Below are 9,364 nucleotides of genomic sequence, written 5' to 3'. Positions count from 1 at the left end.
CCACAAGACATGATTCCTTGTAAAAGGTTACAGTTTGGTGTTTTAACATATTAACACCTGTTTTGTTGCCAGAAAAAAGGGGGAAACCTATTCTCAAATATTACTCATTTATATGATTGACAGTTGAGTCTGACATCTTTTACATCGCTTAACCAAAACATTTATTTATATGAATTTATGTATGTTTGCCATCACTCCCAATTAGTGACACGAACGTTGGCGTTCGATTCTATTTAAAAGTAAACATTGGAATAGCAAGCGACAGAGGAGTTGTAGTTTTTACGTAAATCAAAAGCCGGGGCCGTTTGTTATGCGATGGTCACAGTAGAATTGTTAATGCTTACAATATCGTGTTTCTGCACAACTCCGTGATGGAGATCGTGTCGTCTCTATCACCATCAACCCTTAACAGTCACCATTACCACTCATTTAATTATCCTCGGAATTAGCACGGTTGGTTACGTACGGTGCAAAAGAAATTTAACACACATCATCACTTATCATCGTCAGTGGGCAAGGTGTTTTTTTTACTGAACCATTGGAGGAAAACCTCGCTGGATGAATTCTGGTTCAATAAATCACACGTACACGTATCGACCCCGTGTCTCTCTGCGTGGCATCTTTTACACTGACAGCCATTCCATTAGAATCCGTTCCCTTCCGTTCCCTGCTGCCCGGAGCTGCTTGCTCTCTCTCTCTCTGTGTTACATTTCTCAAATAGACCGTGCACACTATTCATACACGACATTGCTTTATTTTAATTGCTGCCCACCCCCATCGCCACGAATAACGCCGGCTGTAATGTGCTCATTGTTAACAAATGTGCTCATTGTTAACAATTGTTAACAATGAGCACATTTCCCGGGGTTTCCCATTGTCTCCCTGTTATTACACAGCGCCGCGACTAACACTGGACCGCGCCTCGGCGATTCTGCTCCGAGACGGTTATCAATTACCCAACATGTATTCATTATCCTTGTACAGATTAACTGTGTCTCAACCAGTGCTGTGTGTGCACACACACACACGCCGCTTAAATCCACGACCCCCTCCTCCTCCACCACCACCACGCTCATGTACAGAGATTGACAGCTAAAACAAGTTTCAGCCGGCCGTGTTTATACATGCCACGCGGGCGGGCGCGTGATTATATAAGCTGCCCGATAATTAATCCTCAGGGAACATGACAACAGACTGCAGTCAATAACGCCGGGCTTCCCTGGGCTCGATTTTCACTGCTTATCAGGCGGTGCAGCGAACACATAAACATCGCCGCGCATTCGCATTGAGATTTTGGCAAGGGGAAGACATTTTGGATGTGGCGCCTGCTATTAAGGCTGACTTAGGAAGATTATATATATAAAAAAAAATCGTTAAATTATTGCTGAGTGTATCGATCTCCTTTTATGACCGACAGCATATGACCAACTGCCCTTTGTCAACAAAGTATCTGGGCTGCCTGCCCTCTTATACAACGGCGTGTCACGTAATTGGCCACCAGGGCCGTTTTATGGGAGCTGCGAACCGCCGCTACCTTTCGATCAATAACCGGTCCTTTCGTCCATGCTGCGGTGGCTGGGATAGAACCCAAGTGTGAGAGTCCCACAGCCTCGCGCAATTCACCTGCAACTTTTGTGCATTCACAGCCGCTAATAATAATAATAAAATCACACTTTTTATTAATTTGTGTATTTAACGGCATGGCTCACAAATCCACCCAACAAAAACTATATTTTGTGAATATTGTAATTTTGACACATTCGGTTTGTTTGCACGGTCTTTAAAAATCTATATATAATTGCATATAATGAGATGTTATTTCTATTTTTATGTGTGCCTTATTAAGACTATTTGAACGGTGTTTCTTGCAAACGCAATCCTCATTAGTAGTAGTAGCAGCAGCAGCGTAATGATTACCAACGAGGTGAGGCGTTAGCTAGTTGTCAAAATATTCTGAACGTGAAAATAGTGCACGCAGCATCACCGTTAGCATGGAATGGATGTATTTTACTCGGCAGAGGGTTCGGCCCCACTCATTTCACATTCACTTTTAATGGCCTTTTGAGGATGGGAGAATAATAAAAACACACGCAGGAGAAACGCTGCTGATGTTTCATTGGTTTTTTTTTTCTCCTCTCTCCCTCTCCATGATCTCTCCCTCCCACTGCCTACAGATGCTGATGCTTTCACACACACACACACATACGCACACAAAAACGCAACAACCCAAAATGACACTCGATAACAAATTGCAAGAAAAACAAGCGTAAAAGTGTGCAGTCTGCCGACAGCTTATTCCGCTCAAATGCGTGCAACTCGGCCGCACGCCCTCCGAGCGAAGCTTTTTGATTGATGTCTCAGTGGCTTGTAATTAGTCTTGGGGGCGGGAAAGGGGGCGGCCTTGTTGATTACCGAATAATCTCCCCAGCCGTGACCTGCCCGCCAACACCACCACCACCACTCTCTCCCCCACCCCGTCATTCTCGCCTTTTACTGTCACACCCCCCCCCCCCTCCTTCGCCGAACTGATTCGCATGCGCCAGCTTTGTCATTATCTCGTTAGGGCTCGCAAACGGACCACCGGCAATGACCATTCAGCCCTAATGAACGACGGAGATTTTTTTTTTTGCTGTGTGGAAGACGACGTTCATGGCTCGAACGGTGCGGGGGCGGGGGGTGATTAACAGACTCTGCCTCTCTGTGGCCGTAAATGCCGCGTGATGGGATGGGAATGAATGACTGCGCGCGCACGTGTGGTGTGGTGTGTGTGGTGTGTGTGTGTGGTATGGTGTGTGGTGTGGTGTGTGTGGTGTGTGTGTGTGTGGTGTGTGTGTGGTGTGGTGTGGTGTGTGTGTGGTGTGTGGTGTGGTGTGTGTGTGTGGTGTGGTGTGTGTGGTGTGTGTGTGTGTGGTGTGTGTGTGGTGTGTGTGTGGTGTGTGTGTGGTGTGTGGTGTGTGTGTGTGGTGTGTGTGTGTGTGGTGTGTGTGTGTGGTGTGGTGTGTGTGGTGTGTGTGTGTGGTGTGTGTGGTGTGTGTGGTGTGTGTGTGTGGTGTGTGTGTGGTGTGTGTGTGTGGTGTGTGTGGTGTGGTGTGTGGTGTGTGTGTGTGGTGTGTGTGTGTGGTGTGTGTGTGGTGTGTGTGTGTGGTGTGTGTGGTGTGGTGTGTGGTGTGTGTGTGTGTGTGTGGTGTGGTGTGTGTGTGGTGTGTGTGTGTGTGTGTGATGTGGTGTGTGGTGTGTGTGGTGTGTGGTGTGGGGTGTGTGTGTGGTGTGTGGTGTGTGTGTGGTGTGTGGTGTGGTGTGTGTGTGGTGTGTGTGTGGTGTGTGTGTGGTGTGTGTGTGGTGTGTGTGTGGTGTGGTGTGGTGTGTGTGTGGTGTGTGGTGTGTATGTGGTGTGGTGTGTGGTGTGTGTGTGGTGTGGTGTGTGGTGTGGTGTGTGTGTGGTGTGTGGTGTGTGTGTGGTGTGTGTGTGGTGTGTGTGTGGTGTGGTGTGGTGTGTGTGTGGTGTGTGTGTGTGGTGTGGTGTGTGTGTGGTGTGGTGTGTGTGTGGTGTGTGTGGTGTGTGGTGTGTGGTGTGGTGTGTGTGTGGTGTCATATGTGTGTGGTGTGTGTGTGTGGTGTGTGTGTGGTGTGGTGTGTGTGTGGTGTGTGTGTACGTGTGTGGTGTGTGGTGTGGTGTGTGTGTGGTGTCATATGTGTGTGGGGTGTGTGTGTGGTGTGTGTGTGGTGTGGTGTGTGTGTGGTGTGGTGTGTGTGTGTGGTGTGTGTGGTGTGGTGTGTGTGTGTGGTGTGTGTGGTGTGGTGTGTGGTGTGGTGTGTGGTGTGTGTGTGGTGTGTGTGTGGTGTGTGTGTGGTGTGTGTGTGGTGTGTGTGTGGTGTGGTGTGTGGTGTGGTGTGTGGTGTGTGTGTGGTGTGTGTGTGGTGTGTGGTGTGTGGTGTGTGTGTGGTGTGTGTGTGTGGTGTGTGTGGTGTGTGTGTGGTGTGGTGTGGTGTGTGTGTGGTGTGGTGTGGTGTGTGTGTGGTGTGTGTGGTGTGGTGTGTGTGTGGTGTGGTGTGGGGTGTGTGTGTGGTGTGTGTGTGGTGTGTGGTGTGTGTGGTGTGGTGTGTGTGTGGTATGTGGTGTGTGTGGTGTGTGTGGTGTGTGTGTGGTGTGGGGTGTGTGTGTGGTGTGGTGTGTGGTGTGTGTGTGGTGTGGTGTGTGTGTGGTGTGGTGTGTGGTGTGTGTGTGGTGTGGTGTGTGTGTGTGGTGTGGTGTGTGTGTGTGGTGTGTGTGTGGTGAGGTGTGTGTGTGGTATGTGGTGTGGTGTGTGTGTGGTGTGGTGTGTGTGTGTGTAGTGTGTGTGTGTGGTGTGTGTGTGTGGTGTGTGTGTGTGGTGTGGTATGTGTGCGGTGTGTGTGTGGTGTGGTATGTGTGTGGTGTGGTATGTGTGTGGTGTGTGTGTGTGGAGCGGTAGTGTAGCGGTTAACTCGGCGACCCGAGTTCGATTCTCGCTCACGGACCAACACCAGTGACGATTATCTGAACCGGTCGTGGGCCTCCCCTTATGGTCGACTAAGCCTCAAATGAGTACCCGGTGCGATGTATAAACATCGCCACGTGGGAGACAAAGGCGGCCGGGCGTGCTGCTGGCCAACCACCACCTTCCTCGTGGTGCCGTGCCGGCCTTCATAGGTGCTACTCGCTAACGGCACTTGCCCCAGCAGTCTGTCCAGGCTATATTTGTCTTTGTGTTAGGTGTGAGAAATATTGACGGGAAGTCATCCAGCGATGTTTTTTTATATATATTTGTGTGTGTGTGTATGTATATAAAGCGTATCAATCCCTCCTGTTCCCTCACCCCTGCCACGTGACTTGGTGTGGAGCTTTATAATGAGTGTTGTTTGGCCTGCGCTTGCTGGGGCGGTAAATAATCGGTGGGTGTGAGATTGCAAGGAATGCATGAACTGTGCTAATTATCCTTCACCCTGCCGGAGCCTGCCTGGCCTCCCTTCTCCGGCTGACATCGCAGACGTGGCCCTGAAGGGGACGGGGTTCGCCGTCTTTACAGCGAGAGTGTGAACGATGTTACGGCTGCATTCAAACCTCATCACCGCGCCCAACAAAACAATGCCCCCCCCCCCAACCCCAACCTCCTTCATCCACGCTTAGATTAAATCGCAGTCAGGATTATGGGCCCACACATTTATGCAGGTCTTTATTCTTTCTCTTTATTTTTTTTATTGCCACGTAATCCTGACATAAATATGACACAACCAAAATATTATTTTGTGTCTCTCTCTCTCACGAATATTTGTTTTTATAATAATACAGCATGTTGATCTTTACGCACGCACATTTTGCTTTCGTATTTATTCGTAATACACGGGCAGTGATGATGATGGCAGTAGTGGCAGCGATAGGGAGTGGGTTTTGACTACAGTCTATACTGCGGTCAATTTGAAAATCCACCGTTGTGGCATATGCACTTTCTCCATACTCTGGCAATGATTTAAACGACACGGTGGGGGGGGGGGGCATGGTTTTATTTGTTTATTTACTCATCCGTCACGTTGAACCGTGCAAATAAAAAATGCCACATTTTATCTGGAAACCTTTCTGTATTTTTCATTATGTGGGCCCACAGCCAAACACACCCTCTTCTATTGGGAGCCACTCACTGTCACGTCAGCTTGACTACAGCACCAGTCTGAAAGTCACACGGGTCAACAGTGTATTAGGAGGATCTTCCGTTGACTGCAAACTCCCCCCCGCCTTCCTTCCCCACCGTGATGGTTGTGATGATGAGTGACCAGATGATGACAGGCAAACACGCGGGCGCGGTTCCGTGACCCGCATCGACATGCTGGGGTCACGCCATACTCGCTGGGCAAACAAGAAGCAGCCGCGTGCGTCGTCGCTATCTGTGAGCATTGTAACGCGTGTGAATTACACCATGCCGACGATTCTAGTAAAAGGCTGGAAAAAGAAAAAAAAACTAACCCCTCCCCCCCCCCCCCCCAATGAAACTCCAAGGTGAGATTGAACAGCGAGATGGTTAAAATTACTATTTAGTTGTTTCACGCATGAATAATGCATAAGTCCCGCGTGCGTTAAAATACACAGTCATTTGCGCAACGGGCTATAAACAATATATGGCGGCGTGACACATCGCTGGCAATTGACATTTTAGGCCCGGTGTGTCGTCGAGCGGGATTTGGATTGGTCGTACTTATTGACCACCTGATTCCTTCTCTGACACCCCCGTCACAATAGCCCACGAAGAATTACCGGAGGAATTGGGAGCGCAAACTCATACATACATTCATTCACAAGCCCAAATAAAATCCATAAATGCCTCGGCGGAAGTGGTTATTCCTGATAATTATTGTTCTGGGGGAGTTTTTTAGTGGGATTTATGCTATTGTATACACGACCGCACGCCCGCTGAAAACCTTTTAACCTGCATTCACAGTTCATACCATGACACGTTTAATAATCATAATAATGATGTTGAAGCCAGTTCAAAAAGCTAAATATATGGAGTATACCAGAAATATTGCATTTAAATACAATTCGAAATGTCTTTAGTTGTTAGTAAATAATGAAAATTGATTAATCTTATTTCATAAAATAACCAACTTTAGGTGCAAATTAGAAATGTAATTTTGTCCGCCAAGGAAAGTAAATTGGACTTGGGCAGGACACGTCGCTCTCAGAGATGATGGCCGATGGGCGAGGCTGAGTGATGAATCAAAGCTAAAGGATGGAATGCGTTCTAAAGGATGTCCACTGCGGATGTGTGGCATCACAGGACCCATGAGGGATGGCGATGGCATAGTAATTCCTTAATTCACCAGTGGATGTATGTATGTACGTTGAACTTCTTTCGCACCACACGTAGCCAAATGTGCTAATCAGATAAATCATGGCTTATGCTTATGATGACAGATATAATAATCATTCAAAACCCAGCCACGGCAATGTGCAAAGTATCATAGGTATCGTACGGACGTAGACGAATTTTCCAGAGTATTCACTGTCAATATTTACACAAGTGCTCAACAACACCGTTATTATACAAGCAAGCATTGTAGCCGTAGAAATTCGTCTTCCCAGCGCCTGGCTCGCGTTAATTGCCGTTCGCCAGAAACGTCTTCAGTCGAAATAAAATAAACACAAAGAGCAGTTAAACCGTCAAAATAAAACAGCAATAAATATGCACGGCATAGACATTCATCCCGCATTAATTCACAAACACCATGTTATTAAAACAGGTCAGTCATTATAAAAGCCACCCATTGGCCTTGGTCTTGATACGAGTGCAAGGTTAATAATAATAATGCCACACCGCCAACGAGACGCTCGGTTAAGCGCCACTTCAATGCCCGTGCGGTGGAGGAGGAGGAGGCTGTGTAGCTGTTTCCTTCCTTTGGCTCGTACACCGCGTCTTTGTCCGGCGAGATATGACGGAGGGCCGTTCAGCCGGCCGGCATTGGCACAAGCATAGAAAATTCGCCTTCTCGCCTACAACGCGGCCGAACCTCCCGGTCTGGCGAAACGAAGCAGGTGTGTGTGTGTGTGTGGGAGGGAAGGCGGGGGGATTGCGCGTCTCGAGTACGCTCACATTGTGCCGGGGTCAAAGGCCACCAGACTGAAGTGAAGAAAATGGGAGGAAAGAAAGAACGCTGGATGTATGACTCACAGTCTCACCCAGAATTGATTTGGTTTTTTTCTTTCTTTTTTGGGAAGGTCGCTCGAAGGGATCTCGGAGGTGGCTCCGTGATAGCCAATTCCGTGGGCCAATTTTCTGAACTCAAGGGTTGCTCTGCGAGGTATCCGAATGGGTTCTTTTGTCACACGAGGCGACAGCACAATCGTCACTGGCGGAGGGAGAGGGAATGACAGAAAAAATATAAACACATGTTTTCATTCTCTGGACATCACTGTTGACCATCGATAAATAAACAAGCTGCCTACGAATGTTCATTTGCTTGCTTGATGACCGAAGTGCTGGCAGTCTTGGTGCTCTTCGGCCGATTGAACTGTACGGTCGCAATTATAACTCCAGTTCGCACGGTGGGCTACGTACGGTGTGAAAGAAGTTCAACACACGTACGATTGTGCTATCGTTGTCACGTCACCGTCGTATGCATGAGAATGGCCCTGCAAAGAAGACGTCATGGAAACCAGTTCATCCAAACCAGACGTGCACCATTTATATGCCCTGCAGTGAGCATTTTTATCACGTGCTATTTAAACTGAAATATTTATTTTTTTTAAACTGAAATAGTAAATGTTAATAACGATTTTTTTTTAGGATGACAGTTGGCCCAGCGAGCTGTGTAACATGGTGTTAACAGTCATGCTCCAAAATTTCATAAAGCAACTTTATAAACTATTTCCTAATTCATACTCTTTGTTTTTTTCGGTAAAGTCACGTAGGTAGCTTCCGTCTTCAGGTGGAACAGTCACAGCAGAATAGCTGTACCAAGGAATAGCTGTACAGCTATTCTGCTGTGACTGTTCCACCTGAAGACGGAAGATGTGTTGCCTCCGAAACGTCGTGATTTAATTTAGTTGTTTTCTTTTATTTTACCTACGTGACTTTACCGAAAAAAACCAAAGAGTATGAATCCTTGCAGTCACGAAAGCTTCAAATCTAGAATTATGTCCTAATTAGTGATCTGAGGAAGTTCGTGTAGCAACATCATCCACTGCCGGGCCGGTGCCACAGCACAACTTGTGTCACACAGGGACAGCTACCACCGTGGGGGTCCCCTTGCCGAGACTACAGCATTAAGAGCAAGTGACCTGAGGTGCTTTGAGTTGCTGAGGTGATTTAAAGCAAGCGCCGTATAAATGTAAATCCTTATCCACCTGGCCGCCTCTCATCGGTTGAATTGAAATGATCTCGGAGGCCGCTCTAAGATAGCCAATTCCGTGGGCCATTTTTGAAGCTCAACGGTTGCACTGCTCTGCACGGCACCCGAATGGGTAACTTTGTCACATGTGTACATGGTTGGGATGAATCAGAGATAAATCGAATTTAACTTACGTTTTAATATGTAGTAAAATATGGCGACTATTTCGATTTGAAGCTTTCGTGACTGCAAGGATTCATCATGGCGACTATTGGCCACAATGTAGATCAATGTTTTGACTCGCTGTAGTAATTGTTTGCAAGAGAAGGCGATATATGTATGCTTTTGCGACGATACTTTTTTTAAAATTAACACGACTGGGGCACACTGTACATCCGCCATTTTGCGTCAACAAAAAATAATCAACTAGATATATTTACAAAAAAACTCCACACTTATTTTCCTTGAAGGTACTAAATAAAAAACAGTAGCAACTCCTTCACACGTATTCATTCCCATCGGCTCT

General features: G+C 47.2%; 1 long non-coding RNA gene across 1 annotated transcript; it reads left to right on the top strand.

Annotated features, from left to right (window-relative positions):
• Window positions 1-896: 896 nt before the first annotated feature.
• Window positions 897-7,957, top strand: LOC142923211 (uncharacterized). Its single transcript, XR_012940603.1, has 3 exons — window positions 897-2,661; window positions 5,791-5,900; window positions 7,727-7,957. It is a non-coding gene; the product is annotated as an uncharacterized LOC142923211 (long non-coding RNA).
• The last annotated feature ends 1,407 nt before the right edge of the window (window positions 7,958-9,364 follow it).

Source organism: Petromyzon marinus, chromosome 6 (genome assembly GCF_048934315.1).
Source record: "Petromyzon marinus isolate PM22_M1 ecotype Great Lakes invasive population chromosome 6, UKy_Petmar_22M1.pri1.0, whole genome shotgun sequence".
NCBI lineage: Eukaryota > Metazoa > Chordata > Hyperoartia > Petromyzontiformes > Petromyzontidae > Petromyzon > Petromyzon marinus.
The sequence above is the reverse complement of the archived record's forward strand: the minus strand, read 5'-3'. Positions and strand labels throughout refer to the sequence as shown.